Source organism: Phacochoerus africanus, chromosome 1, assembly GCF_016906955.1.
Source record: "Phacochoerus africanus isolate WHEZ1 chromosome 1, ROS_Pafr_v1, whole genome shotgun sequence".
Classification (NCBI taxonomy): domain Eukaryota; kingdom Metazoa; phylum Chordata; class Mammalia; order Artiodactyla; family Suidae; genus Phacochoerus; species Phacochoerus africanus.
The window spans coordinates 202,355,632-202,370,180 of record NC_062544.1 but is presented as its reverse complement, the minus strand read 5'-3'; the positions used below and the strand labels follow the sequence as shown (position 1 = coordinate 202,370,180).

At 45.1% G+C, this 14,549-nt stretch overlaps 1 pseudogene; it reads right to left on the bottom strand.

Moving 5' to 3' along the window:
• Nucleotides 1-4,281: 4,281 nt before the first annotated feature.
• Nucleotides 4,282-12,627, bottom strand: LOC125110958 (5-hydroxytryptamine receptor 3C-like; annotated as a pseudogene).
• Nucleotides 12,628-14,549: the final 1,922 nt, after the last annotated feature.

Sequence of the window (14,549 nt, the reverse complement as noted above, 5' to 3'; positions counted from 1 at the left end):
TCGGCCAAAGATCCTGGCTACCTTGATCTGCTGCCATAAATGTAGAGCCTGTCTATAATGCTTCGTCCTAACCTCTCCTCATGAATACATCAAGATGGTATTCCAGGACACACCTCATCATTATCTCATTATGTCTCGACTGGCACAAATGTCATTTTCTCAGGGCAGCCTCCCTGGAACATTCTGTTAATTTATGTGTCATTCTCTGTCCTATTACCCTGCTTATTTTCATTAGAACAGTTATCGGTATGTGAATCATCTTAGTTACTTTAGAAAATCAATCTCCTCCTATCTGTCCAATTCATTGCCACATCCCCAGCACTTAAAATAAGTAAGCACTTAGTAAAGATTGGATGAATAATGAATGAGTGCTTTATTCATTCATTCATTCCTTGTTGCTCTTCTGGGGATCAGATGACTGGATGGTCCATAGAGGCAGAAGCTTTCTTTGTGTGTGTGTGTGTGTATGTGTGTGTGTGTGTGTGTGTGTGTGTGTCTTTTCTAGGGCCGCACCCGTGGCATGTGGAGGTTCCCAGGCTAGGGGTCTAATCAGAGCTGTAGCCACCAGCCTATGCCAGAGCCACAGCTATGTGGGATCCGAGCCGTGTCTGCAATCTATACCACAGCTCATGGCAATGCCGGATCCTTAACCGACTGAGCAAGGCCAGGGATCGAACCCACAAGCCTCATGGTCCCTAGTTGGATTCGTTAACCACTGAGCCATGACGGAAACTCCAGAAGCTTTCAATTAAGCTTTATGTTGCATGTACTAGGAGGTCCACCTGCCAGCTGACCAGTGGGAATTATCAGCTACCCCGGCCCTGTTGTTTCTTCCTTAATTGCAGAAAGTGAAGCAGGGCTGCTGTTCTTCATTGCATTCCCCAACCTCCTCCATCCCCATGGGAAATAGTGCAAGGCTTTGGGAACTCATCTTAGATGTAAAGTCTGAATCTCCATCTTTTATCAAGGAGCCCTGAGCTGGTCTTGCTGTGAGGGTTTCATATTATTAGAAACGGTGGAAACTGTGTGTGGGCTGAAGCTGTAGGTGATGTCAACATCAAGGAAGCAGATAGAGCTGACAGGTGAGGGGGAGCTGAGGTCCCTGGGCCCCCAGTGAGTCATTCGAAGGTGGAGGAGGGTCAGGGACAGATTTTGATGAAAGTTGAATACATGGATCTGAGAATCAGAGAGTCAGGGAGATGGCAGTGGGGAGCAGTAGAGTGAATAAGCAGGAAGTGGTGGGCAGAGAGAATTTTGTGGTGGGGTTATTTATTTATTTATTTATTTATTGTCTTTTTGCTATTTCTTTGGGCCGCTCCCGCGGCATATGGAGGTTCCCAGGCTAGGGGTCAAATCGGAACTGTAGCCACTGGCCTAAGCCAGGGCCACAGCAATGCGGGATCCGAGCCGCGTCTGCAACCTACACCACAGCTCACGGCAACGCCGGATCATTAACCCACTGAGCAAGGGCAGGGACCGAACCCCCAACCTCATGGTTCCTAGTCGGATTCGTTAACCACTGCGCCATGACAGGAACTCCCTATTTTGTGGTTTAATGCCTTTATTGAGATATAATTCACATACCATAAAATTTGCCCATTTGAAGCACACAGTTCAGTGGTTTTTAGTATATTTGCAGTTATGCAATTATCACCACAGTCTAATTTTAGAAGCTTAAAAAAAATCATCCTCTGAAGAAATCCTGTACCCATTAACAGCCATTCTTCATTCATCCCCCCCTTTCCCCACCATGTCTTAGGCAACCACTAATCTATTTTCTGCCTCTATGAATTGCGTATTCTGGGCATTTCGTATAAGTAGGATTATATAATATAATATATAGTCTTTTTTTTTTTTTTTTAAGGGCTGCATGTGTGGCATTTGGAGGTTCCCAGGCCAGGGGTTGAATTGGAGCTGCAGCTGCTGGCCTACACCACAGCCATAGCCACACAGGATCTGAGCCTTCTCTGTGACCTACATCACAGCTCACAGCAACGCTGTGGATCCTTAACCCACTAAGTGAGGCCAGGGATTGAACCACATCCACATGGATCCTAGTCAGCTTCGTTAACTGCTGAGCCATGAAGGGAACTCCCAATATGTGGTCTTTTGTGACAGGTTTTTCTCTTACTTAGCATGTTTTAAAGGTTCATCTATGTCATAACCTATATCAGTGCTTCATTTCTTTCTTTCTTTTTTTTTTTTTTCTGTCTTTTAGGGCCACACCTGTGGCATATGGAGGTTCCTGGGCTAGGGGTTGAATTGGAGCTACAGCTGCCGGCCTACGCCACAGCCACAATGCTCCATTTCTTTTTAATGGCCAAATAATAGTCCATTGTATGGATATATAACATTTATCCACTCACCAGTTGATAGATGTTTGGGTTGTTTCCACTTTTTAGCTATTGTGATAATGTTGCCACGAACATTTGAGCACAAGCTTTTGTGTGAACATATGTTTTCATTTCTGCTGGGTATATATCTAGGAATGGAATTGCTAGCTCATAGAATAATTCTATGTTCAGCACTTTGAGGCGCTGCCAATGCACAATTTTGCATTTATGGGGGACTACTTCTGGAAGATAGTTTTATAAGTTTGTTCTGGACACTTGAGCTGCCTGAGTACCACGAGAATGAGTGTGTTGGGATTCTGCCTGGATCCTACAATTAACTACTGCTGCACAAGCCCTTGGATCCCATGAGGCCCATTTGCTATGATTTTTGCCTAAAGGTATCCCCAGAAGTGTATTGTGACCAGTCAGTCCCCTCAGATTTCATGCCCCTCCATCTGTTCATACATTCTGTTCACTGCCTCCTCCACATGAAGCTCTCCACACCTCTAGCTCAGTAGTTTCAACTCGAGTTGCACATAGAATCTCATGGAGAGCTTTCAAACACACCAAAGCCAGGGTCCATGCCAAAGGTTCTGATTTAATTGGTCTGGGGGTGAAGCCAGGGTATTAGGATTATTTGAAAATCTCCTCAGATGATTCTCATATGCAGTCAGGATTGAGAATCATTGCTCCAGCTAGAAGAATCCTCTCTCCCCTGAACTCTCTTTAATGGCACTCAACAAAACTTTGAAAAACACGTTCTACATTTCATTGACATTCTTTAACATATGTATTTTATTTCTCCAGCTGTGCTACAAGCTCTTTGGGGACAGATGTTGTGTTCGATTCCCCATCTCCAGCAGGTTTACCCAAGAACCTTTGTTTATATCCTCATCTGGGCTCAGTAAACATTCATTAATCACATACCTGGAGCCTCTCCCTGAAAAAGGAACTGAAAATAGCAAGAATTGCAAGGCCTTAGGCAAATTACAACCTCTGAGCCTTTCGTGAATGACAGGGTTACAACAGTCTCCAGCTGGCATTATTGTGGAGTAATGCACAGGGACCAGCCCAACAGGAAGTTATCATGAGGCCTCCCTTATCCACCCTCCTAAACTTGCAGCCCCCTCCCCACATTTCCCATTCTGCCTTCCCTGATTGGCTTTTCTCCGTGGTGCTTAGCGCATAGTCTGTGTTTTACTTACCTTAGCCTTCTTTTCTGTCAGTCTCCACCCACTTCCAACATAAGCTCTTGTGGATGGAGATTTTGCCAGTTTGGTTCACTGTTGTTTCCTCAAAATTCAGAATAGTGCCTAGCATATTGGTGCTCAAGAAATATTTGTTCCAATAATAAATTAATATTTTAGCCTATTTTATTGTTTATATATTTGGCCTCACTCACAGCATATGGAAGTTCCCAGATCAGGGATCATATCCAAGCCCCAGCTGTGACCTATGTCACAATTGCGGCAATGCCGGATCCGTAACCTACTGTGCCTGGCTGGGGGTTGAACCCATGCCTCAGTAGTGACCAGACCACTTACAGAGACAACTCTGGGCCCTTAACCTGCTGTGCCCCAGCGGGAACTCCATATTTTAGCCTATTTTTAAAAAGAGGTTTAATCACTGTCCTCTAGTCCAGTAACATGAGTTACTTTTTTGGTAAATATTTGTAGTCTTTATTATAAAGCCTTCCTTTTCCAGTAAAAATGGTCTTTCTAACATAAACATGTATATTCTGAATTCATTTGTGTTTTGGAAATATAATGTCATTTCTGGGAGAATCGGTGGTGGTTCTGTTTAAGCCCAGGGAGGGGTGGAGCAGGAATCATGAGCATACTTGGGACTATTCTATGTGGATGGAAGCAAAGGAACAGGGTCTGGGATGGTCAGTCGAAGCCAAGGAAATCTGAACACTCAGTGTTCCTGCACCGTTAGAACTCTACTCCTAGGTGTTCCAGAGGATGATGACCGTGGTGACGGAGGTGCCAAGAAGAGCAGGTAGAGGCGGAAGTGCAGGGAGTCCATCATGTGGTTGCACTGCACCCATAGGTCCACTAGCTGGGCCTTTGTCAGTCCTGAATCCCTATTCAGCTCTTCTCTGGGTCCCAGCTCCTTTCCTCCCAACTCCCCTGGCTCCTTCTGTCCTGTGTAGAGGACAGATAATCAACTGTGAAGTGGGAAGGAGACAGGACTTGAGAAATGGGGGCCTGGGAGGTTGGGCCCAGTGCAGAGGGTGTGGGCAGTGCAGGCTTCCCTCACCAGGCAGGTGGGCGGGTACGAGGCACAGATCCAAGTCCCCCCCCCCTTTTTTGTCTTTTTTCTTTTTAGGGCCGCACCCACAGAATATGGAGGTTCCCAGGCTAGGGGTCTAATCGAAGCTGTAGCTGACGGCGTACACCACAGCCATAGCAATGCCAGATCCAAGCCGCGTCTGCGACTTGCACCACAGCTCACGGCAATGCCAGATCCTTAACCCACTGAGCAAGGCCAGGGATCGAACCCGCAACCTCATGGTTCCTAGTCGGATTTGTTTCCGCTGCTCCAAGATGGGAACTCCCCGAGTTTCCCCTTTGGGGCGCAACCGTAGGGCAGCATTTCCTTGGGCTGGTGCGGTGCAGAAGCAGGGAATGGAGCCAGCGGGGCAGGGGTGGGGGCTGGGTGGCGGCCAGGTGCAGCAGGTAGGTGATGAAGATGGTCTCCAGCAGGCTGACCACCATCAGTGACAGACACAGGGCGAAGTAGACACCTGGGTGGAAGGAGCACACCTGAGGGAGTCAGGTTCAGAGGACCCTCCAAGCCTCCCTTCTTCTGTCTCACACAGCGGGCCCTTTCCAAGATGACCGCTTTCTCCCTCTGTCTTAGCTGCCTCTGCAGATCTAGCCAGTTCAGCCCCCTGCCCTGCCTCCTCCCCCCTCTTCCAACAGTGGGGTGGGGGCCATACTGATGAGGGGGGTGCCACTGATGGGGAGTAGGTCGTTCATCATGAGCAGGAAGACGTTGTAGCCCAGGAGGAGTGTTATCTTGAATGGGGCACGGTTCTCGCTTTCTGCCGGCAGGTAGAAGCTGAGGGCATCGATGGCCACCAGAAAGCTACTGGGCACCAGAAGGTTTATGACATAGAGGGTGGGTCTGCGCCTGATGGCTACATGGGGGCTAGGAGTGAGCAGAGAACCAGGTGAATTTAGGAGGGAAGGGAGATCAGGGGATGCTTCTAGCCCCTTCCTTCCTTGATATCCTCACCGCAACAGGGGCTTTTTCTGGGGCTGGATGAGGAGCAGCTTTCATATGACTAATAAGACTCCCCCATACCCACAAAAGAAAACCTAGAACAGAGCTAACAGGTTCAGAGAGGGAGGCTGCTTTGGGGGACTTGGGAGAGCGGAAGGCTGTGAGGGTCATGGTGCCCAGGGGCTTTTTAGTCTTAGGGCAAGAAGTGAAAGGCTCTGGGGCTTAGAAGAGTCTGATGAGAAAGATATAGGAGATGGACAGCCATGCCAGACTCTCTGGCCTTACATAGAACATGATTTGGTCAAAAAGACTGGAGCCCACAGCCATCTTTGGGGTGGTCTTGCTGATGCCCAGGATCTCTCACTCCCCTTGTGTGCAGCTAATGTCACGGGAGCTGTCCATTATCTCTCACACTTCCTTGTCCGTGCCCAGCAAAATGTTTTCCAGCAGGGGATACAGACTCTCACTCAACACGTATCTGTTCAGCACCTACTCTGTGCAGGGCTCAGAGAGATGATTCGACAATTGCTTTAGATACCTTTTTCAGATTGCTCTGTGACATGACTTCCTTGCTACCTAATTGCCTCCTTTCAGTTCTGGGCTTTCTCAGGAAGGCTTGTCCCCTTTTAAGTTCAACTCCCCTCCCCCCCCCCCAATTAGCAAATACTCCACTGTCCCTTTTTATGCATTTAGCAAAATGATTTTGTTTCTTTGTGCTTTTTTGTCACTGGTTGCTCTCATCTTACCCGATGCCAGAACCCCACTGCAACTCATCTGTGTAGAGGAAAGAGCTAAAGGTGAGGGTACAGTTCTGCTGGTCGAAGGGGAAGTAGAAGATGTCCAGGCTACAGATACTGGTCACCCACATTGGTGTGTTATATACAACACAACTGTCATTAGTCACACATAAAGAGAGGCCATCTGGGGTCTGATCCACATCTGTGCTATGTGGCAGAGGGGGAGGGAGGCAAATACTCTGAGGGTCACATCACTTTAAGTGTTGCTCTTAAGGCAGGGCTTCCCAATGCTTCCACTCTGCCATCTTTTCTGCCTACTACTTTCTCATCTAGGGGAGAAGTTGATGCTGCAATTGTGCTCCTGAGTTTTCAGTGGCCCTGCTGCATGGGCTTGCCCTGCACTTCCCTGGCCTGCTCCTTGCAGAAGGGTCTTTCTCCAGCTTCTCCAGCCCTGATACCCATGATTTCATGATGATGATGTGTGGGAGCCACAGGTTCTCAGCTGTCATGGTTATTTATTGATGTCACCACATTCTTTTGGGTCTCAGCTGATGAATGGGTGACTCCATCTAGAGAACATTCCACAGAGAGATGGTTATGGCTGAAACCCAGAGCTAGTTTATGTCAGTATCTCCTGCCCTTCCAGTCCCTTAAAAAACATGTACATATGTCTGTATTTTTTCTAAATATATGTACTATGGGCATATGATAAACTTCTACCATTCCAGGAGTTCCCTGCTGGTACAGCAGGTTAGGGATCTGGTGTTGTCACTGCAGTGGCTTGGGTCTCGGCTATGGCACAGTTTCCATCCCTGGTCTGGGGACTATCACATGACATGGGTGCAGCCAAAAAAAAAAAAAAACAAAAAACTTCAACCATTCTAGAAAGGTGTACTATAAAAAGGAATTTCCTTCCTCCTCAATTTACTCCAACTCAGTTTGTATCCCTAACTCAGTCCCATTATTAGCATTTTCTTGTATATTAATCTAGGAAAAAATACATATTCCAGCATTCATTTTTATTTATGCGAATAGAATCATACTGTGCGTTGTTATGTATGTTGCTTTTTACTTTTTTAAACCACATTTCCTTTATTTTAATAAATGAATTTTATTACATTTATAGGTGTACAAGAATCACCATACCAAATTTTATAGCATTTCCATCCCAAACCCTCAGTGTATCCCTCCACCACCCCCCAACCTGTCTCATTTGGAAACCATAAGTTTTTCAAAGTCTGTGAGTCAGTATCTGTTCTGCAAAGGAGTTCATTGTGTCCTTTTTTCAGTTTCCACATGTAAGTGATAGCATTTGATGTTGGTGTCTCATTGAGTGACTTCACTTAGCAGATAATTTCTAGGTCCATCCATGTTGCAAATGCTGTTTCTTTCCTTTTAATGGCTGAGTAATATTCCATTGTGTATATGTACCACATCTTCTTGATCCACGCCTCTGTCGATGGACATTTAGGTTGTTTCCATGTCTTGGCTATTGTATAGAGTGCTGCAATGAACATTGGAGTACTTGTGTCTTTTCAAGTCATGTTTGTCTCTGGATAGGAATGGGATTGCTGGATCAAGTGGTAGTTCTATGTTTAGTTTTCTGAGGAATCTCCACACTGTTTTCCGCAGTGCTTGCACCAATTTGCATTCCCACCAACAGTGTAATAGGGTTCCTTTTTCTCCACACCTCTCCAGCATTTATTGTTTTTAGACTTTTTGATGATGGCCATTCTGGCTGGTGTAAGGTGGTACCTCCTAGTGGTTTTGATTTGCATTTCTCTAATGATGAGTGATGTTGAACATCTTTTCATGTGTTGTTTTTCACCATCTCTATGTCTTCTTTGGAGAATTGTCTGTTTAGATCTTATGCCCATTTTTTGATGGAGTTGTTTGTTTTTTTGGCATTGAGCTGCAGAAGATGTTTATAAATTTTGGAGATGAATCCCTTGTCTGTCACTTCATTTGCAAATATTTTCTCCCATTCTGTGGGTCGTTTTTTTGTTTTGTTTAGGGTTTCCTTTGCTGTGCAGAAACTTTTAAGTTTAATTAAGTCCCATTTGTTTATTTTGTTTTTACTGTCATTATTCTAAGAGGTGGATCTGAGAAAATGTTGCTGTGGTTTATGTTGGAGAGTGTTTGGCCTGTGTTTTCCTCTAAGAGTTTTGTAGTATCTGCTCTTATATCTAGGTCTTAAATCCATTTTGAGTTTATTTTTGTGTAAGGTGTTAGGAAGTGTTCTAATTTCATTCTTTTCCATGTGGCTGTCCAGTTTTCCCAGCACCACGTAATGAAGGGGCTGTCTTTTCTCCATTGTATATTCTTGCCTCCTTTGTCACGGATGAGTTGGCTGTAGGTGTGTGGGTTTAATTCTGGGCTTTCTACCTTGTTCTACTGATCTATATTTCTGCCTAAACCACATTTCCTTTTAAACTCTGATTCCTCTTCTCTTTTTGGTGCTAATGTTCCTCTTCTCTAGCTAACAAAGTCTTGTTGGCCTTTCACTTCCTGTTCAAGGGAAATCTTTTTTAGGGCTGTACCTGTGGCATGTGGAAGTTCCTGGGCTGGGGGCAAGGGAAATCTTAAGCTGGGTGCTGGGTATGTTTGGGTCTTGAAGCTTACTTAGGGGTTTCCAACTGTACTGCCTTCCTTCTTCCTGTTTTCCATCTGTCTTTCAGAATTGATGGGCAGCCCAGAAAGCTGTCACCAGCACTGGCCCTGTTCTGGTTGGGTTTGTGTATTCCCTTGGGCACTGTCCATTTCAACAAATGTGATTTTTGCAAACAAAGCCAGAAAAATCAGTCAAAGAGAGAGAATAAGAAAGCTGAGCTTACATACCAAATTTAACCACAGAAACGACATCAGCAGCTGAAGTTGTACATTGTGACCAAAAAAAAAAAAAAAAAAAAAATCCCCATCCAGGATCATTAATGCCATGAAATAAGGTCCTACTCTACCTACTGTCTTTCTTTCCTAAGTGGTCCCATGTGACAGTTCAGCCTCTCAATGATAAGTCCCCAAAGAAAGGTAGTTCAGAAAAAAATGCCAGTTGCATGGGAAATGTAAGGGGAAAAGCAGCATGGGGCCCACTGGCAATGTTTTTAAATAGAACATTCCCATAAGAGCAGGACAGAAGGACAAATGTTCCTTGCAGAAATGTCACTGCAACATTCCCTTCCATGTCTCTCTGCCCCATAGGGTAAACATCTAACTTGTACAAAGTCACTCAGGGGACTCATTGCTCACCACTGAACAGGGGCGATGTTGGATTGACAGGGTGAAGAGTTCTTGTTTCCTGTTAGCAGCCTATGGAAAGAATGTAGCAGTCAAAACTCACCACTTCTGAGATGGCAGACAGGGTGAAGGAGATGTTGACATGAGTGGGGATGCTGTAGTTGATGAGTGGACAGAAGGCCTTCTGGTTTAATATAGCCTGGAAGACAGCAGGGTCTACCCTATGCTGATCAAAGCCTGAGCAATTGATGGTGAAGTGTCTGCCCTTCCTGTAGAAAGCAGAGACCCTGTGAGATGGGAATAGGGATTTTTGGGCCCTAAGTTAGAGGAGAGTGAGGGCTGGGGCTGAGAGCCTCTCTGCAAAGAAAGAAAATGTGGACATGGAGTGGGCATATGAACCCCTGCTTTTTTTTTTTTTTTGCTTTTTAGGGCCATGCCCTCAGCATATGGAAGTTCCCAAGTTAGGGGTCAAATCAGAGCCATAGCTGCCGGCCTACACCACAGCCACAGCAACACTGGATCTAAGCTGCATCTGCGACTTATACCATAGCTCACAGCAATGCCGGAACCTTAACCTACTGAGTGAGGCTAGGGATGGAACCCACATCCTCATGGATACTCATCAGATTTGTTTCCACTGCACCACAACAGGAACTCCCTAAACACCTCCTTATGGGCCCAAACTCCCAAAGGCCAAGTCCTTCCTGCCAGGCTTGGGGAGGATGAGCTGGTCTGGTAGGCAAATGGTGGAAGGTGATGTGGTGAGCTGAGACATGGATTAACCCTTTCTTCCTGTGTTTTGCTTCCATATAAAGCCTACCCAAATCTCTATATGCAAACAGCCTCTCAGGGGAGGCCTGTTCCTTCCATAGTCATAACTCTAAAGTGTTGGCCTTTGTCTGACCATACTTTTTTCTCTCCAGCTCTTATGCTTCTTCCTCAGAGACACTGAACAAAATTCCCCTAAAATTTTGTTTCTCAACATTCCCCTCCCACATTCATGTTTTCTCATTTCCTGAAAGGAAAGGTTTGAAGAAAAGTAAACGTGAGTGTGATATAAAACACGGGGGGGGGGGGAACCTAAGGAATGTGGTATTCAATGTTAATTTATTGACTACTTACTATATTCTGTACTCTATGCCCTTCTTAAATCCAATGACTTCCTCTATTGGACCTGTGGGAGGCATTTTCATCATTACCATCTTGACAAGATCTCATTGATGATCCACCATGTAATTGGTGGAGATATACAATGAAAAAAAAAAAGCCCTTCTGCCTACTTCACCTGCACCCCAACCCCAGATGTCTCTGTGGTTATTATACCTATAATAACCTATAGTTATTCTAAGTCTACTAAGTTTGCTATAGTCTACTAAGTTCTTTTCCATGCCTCTTCTACTATCTCACCACACCAGTTAACTCATAAACATTTCCAAACTAGGGAGAAACATACCCCCTGGGGAAGCAAACATTGTCCCTGTCCTTCACATCCCTTCCTCTACAAGATCTTCCCAAGTGAGGGAGTTCCTACTGTGGCTCAGTGGGTTGAGAACCCAACTAGTGTCCATGAGGATTTGGCTTCAATCCCTGGCCTCACTCAGTGCGTTAAGCATCTGGCATTGCTGCAGCTTGAGGCTCAGATCCAGTGTTGCTGTGGCTGTGGTGTAGACCAGCAGCCGTGGCTCCAATTGGCCCCCTAGCTTGGGAACTTCCATATGCCTTGGGTACAGCCCTAAAAAAAAAAAAAAAAAAAAAAAGAAAGAAAAAGAAAAAAAAAAGACCTTTTCCAGTGAGGTGGGGAAAGGAGTTATGTTATTGTCAACAGGACCCAAGCTGCCTGTTCGTATTTACTAATCTTGGTAGAAAGGAAAATTTGAACATTACGCAAGGGTGGAGTCAGAGAAGTGGTAAGATGGAAGGACAGTTTGGTAGTTGTCTATGCAGGCAGATGAGACAGGGGCTGTGTGTACTGATAAGTGAAATGGGTTTTTCATCTGTTCTCAAAGGAACAAAACATAGATACTACAAAGAAGAGGAATGTTTAACCCAGCTATTTTAGATGCTTTCTAGGTCTGGGGAATGAGAGAGTTTCTAGAACTTTCCTAGAATAGCTTTTCCATCCCATCTTTCCCTGTTCTTGCCCCATCTTACCCCGAAGCAGAAGGCTGACTGTTAAGCAGAGAGGGAATCCCACTCCCCCACCCCCCCCACACCGAGGGCCATCCCCCTTCCATCCTCCTCTTCTGGATTCTTCTCTGGGTCTCACAAGGAGCCCCCAAACCAGAGAACTTAAAGGAGCCTGGACCACAACTTGGTTCCTGGTTTTGAATACTGCTCACGACAGGTGACCACACCCTGGTGAGAGGCTGTGGCCAGGGAGGTCACAGCAGAGTGTCCTGCTCTGTCCCTGTCTAAGGATGCCTTCTGGGCTTCAGGCCAGGAGGAAGTTGAGCCAAGACTAAGGGAGAAGTATCCTGTTTAGCAGCCTTGGCTAGATAAGTGGCTTTAAAAAAGTAAATCTTTCAGCAACTTTTTAGGGAAAATGGGGGACATAGGAGATGGGGCAGGTGAGGCCATTGATAAAGGTCTCGACTGGTCCTTCAGAACAAGCTGTGCCTCAGAGAAAGTGCATGGATCACCAGAAGAGGGATGGGTGTGCTGTCTTGTGGCCGGAACACTTGCTGATTTCACAAGGCAAGAACATGTAATGATATTGTTGCAGGCCTAGAAATATATCCTTTATCCAAGAGTGGACATTAGGGATTACTGTCAATACTGAGTTAAGAAGCTTGCTTGAGAAGTTAAGCTCCTTTTCTGTGACATAAACCTAACAGAACTCTGTTCCAGCAGCCAGCACCCCTGCACAGGCCTGCGCCATCCTTTGTTTGTGCTATTGGAGTAGCTTCTTCATGAGGTTTCCTCTATCTAGTTTCCCCCAACCTAATTCTTTATTTTGCCTTCCTCCTAAAACAGAACTCTCCCACTTACCCTTCCTTATCTAATGTCTCTACATCCCTGGTGCCACTAGGTAATGTGAGTAGAAAAATTATTTGATGAGCTTTTTGAAAACACCTGTCCTCTGAATTGCCCATGGTGTCTGTGTGTGTGTGTGTGTGTGTGTGTGTGTGTGTGTGTGTGTGTATGAAAATTCCCCAGATGGTTCTGATTCACATTTCATTGAAAACCTTTAGGATGGGCTGTATTGAGAAACCACAATTAGGATATTGAAATTGATACACTCAAGATACAAAACATTAACACCAGGATCTTTCATGTCATGCTTTTATAGTTACAACCACCTTCCTCCCCATTCCCCCACCACTTGGCAACCATTAATTTGTTCTCCATAATTTTTTTTTTTTTTTAGGGCTGCATCTGTGGCATGTGGAAATTCTCAGGCTAGAGTCGAATCAGAACTGCAGCAGCCAGCCCATGGCACAGCCACAGCAATGTGGGATCTGAGCCACATCTGTGACCTACACTGCAGCTCACAGCAATACTCGATCCTTTAACCCACTGAGCAAGGCCAGGGATTGAACCCTCAACCTTATGGATATTAGTCAGGTTCTTAACCTGAGGAGCCACAACGGGAACTCCCTGGTTCTCCATAATTTTGTTATTTCAAGAATGTTATATAGATTAAGTCATGCATATTTAACTTTGGGGATTGGCTTTTTTCTTTTCTCTTTCTTTCTTTCTTCTTTTTTTTTGTCTTTTTAAGGCCTAATCTGCGGCATGTGGAGTATCCTTGGCTAGGGGTCAAATCGGAGCTGTAGCCACTAGCCTATGCCACAGCCACAGCAATGTGGGATCTGAGCCACCTCTGTGACCTACACCACATCTCATAGCAATGCCGTATCCTTAACCTGCTGAGTGAGGCCAGGGATTGAATCTGCGTCCTCATGGATACACGTCAGATTTGTTTCTGCTGAGCCGTGACAGGAATTCCTGGGATTGGCTTTTTTCATGCAACAAAGTTCTCTGGAGATCCATGTTGCATGTATCAGTACCCATCCCCTTTTCATTGCTGAGTAATATTCCATGGTATGGATGTACCACAGTTTGTTTATCTATTACCTGTTGAAGGACTTCTGAGTTTTAAGGGAAAACACTTTTTTCCTCTATTTTACTTACAACACTTTGCACATGAAATATGTTTTTTTTTTCCCTCACACCAAGTAATTCTGACATTAACTATCCTAAGTTAGTGTAGACCCAGAGATAAAAGTCTCATTCCCACAAGACTGCCCCCTACTTCAGATACCTGTCATAAGCCCAGTCTCCCATAGTTCTGAACAACTAACTATAAATCAGGGGTTTCCACAATCCCATACTCAGGTTTGACAATTTGCCATAATGGCTCACTGAACTCATGGAAACATTTGTGTTTACTGGTTTATTATAAAGTATATAATAAAGGGTACAGATAACAGTCAGATGAAAAGATCTACAGGGCGAGGTCTGGAGGGGTCCTGAGTACAGGAGCTTCTGTTGATGTGAAATTGGGCTGTGCCACCCTCCTGGCGCATGGATGTGTTTGCCAGTCCAGATGCCCTCTGAACTCTATAATTCAGGGATTTCTTATGAAGGCTAATCAGATTCGTTAACCGCTGAGCTACGATGGCTCCAAAGGCGCAATTGATTTTTAGCTCAATCTCCAGTCCCTCTCCTCTCTGCAGAGGTTGGGGATTGGAGCTGAAAGTTCCAAGCTTCTAATCACGGCTTGGTCTTTCTAGTGACTGGTTTTTGTTCTGAAGCTGCCCGGGAGTCTACCAAGAGTCCCCTTATTAGAACAAAAGGTGCTCCTACCATCCAGAAAGTTCCAAGGGATTTAGGAGGTCTGTGTCAGGAACCAGAATCAAAGACCAAATATTAGAACAAAAGATGTTCTAATACCCTTATCACTCAGAAAATTACAAGGTTTTAGGAACCCTGTGTCAGGAACTGAGAGCAGAGACCAAATGTATTTTTATTCAGAGTTATTTACAGGTTTTGTTTATTATGCATAAAAGCT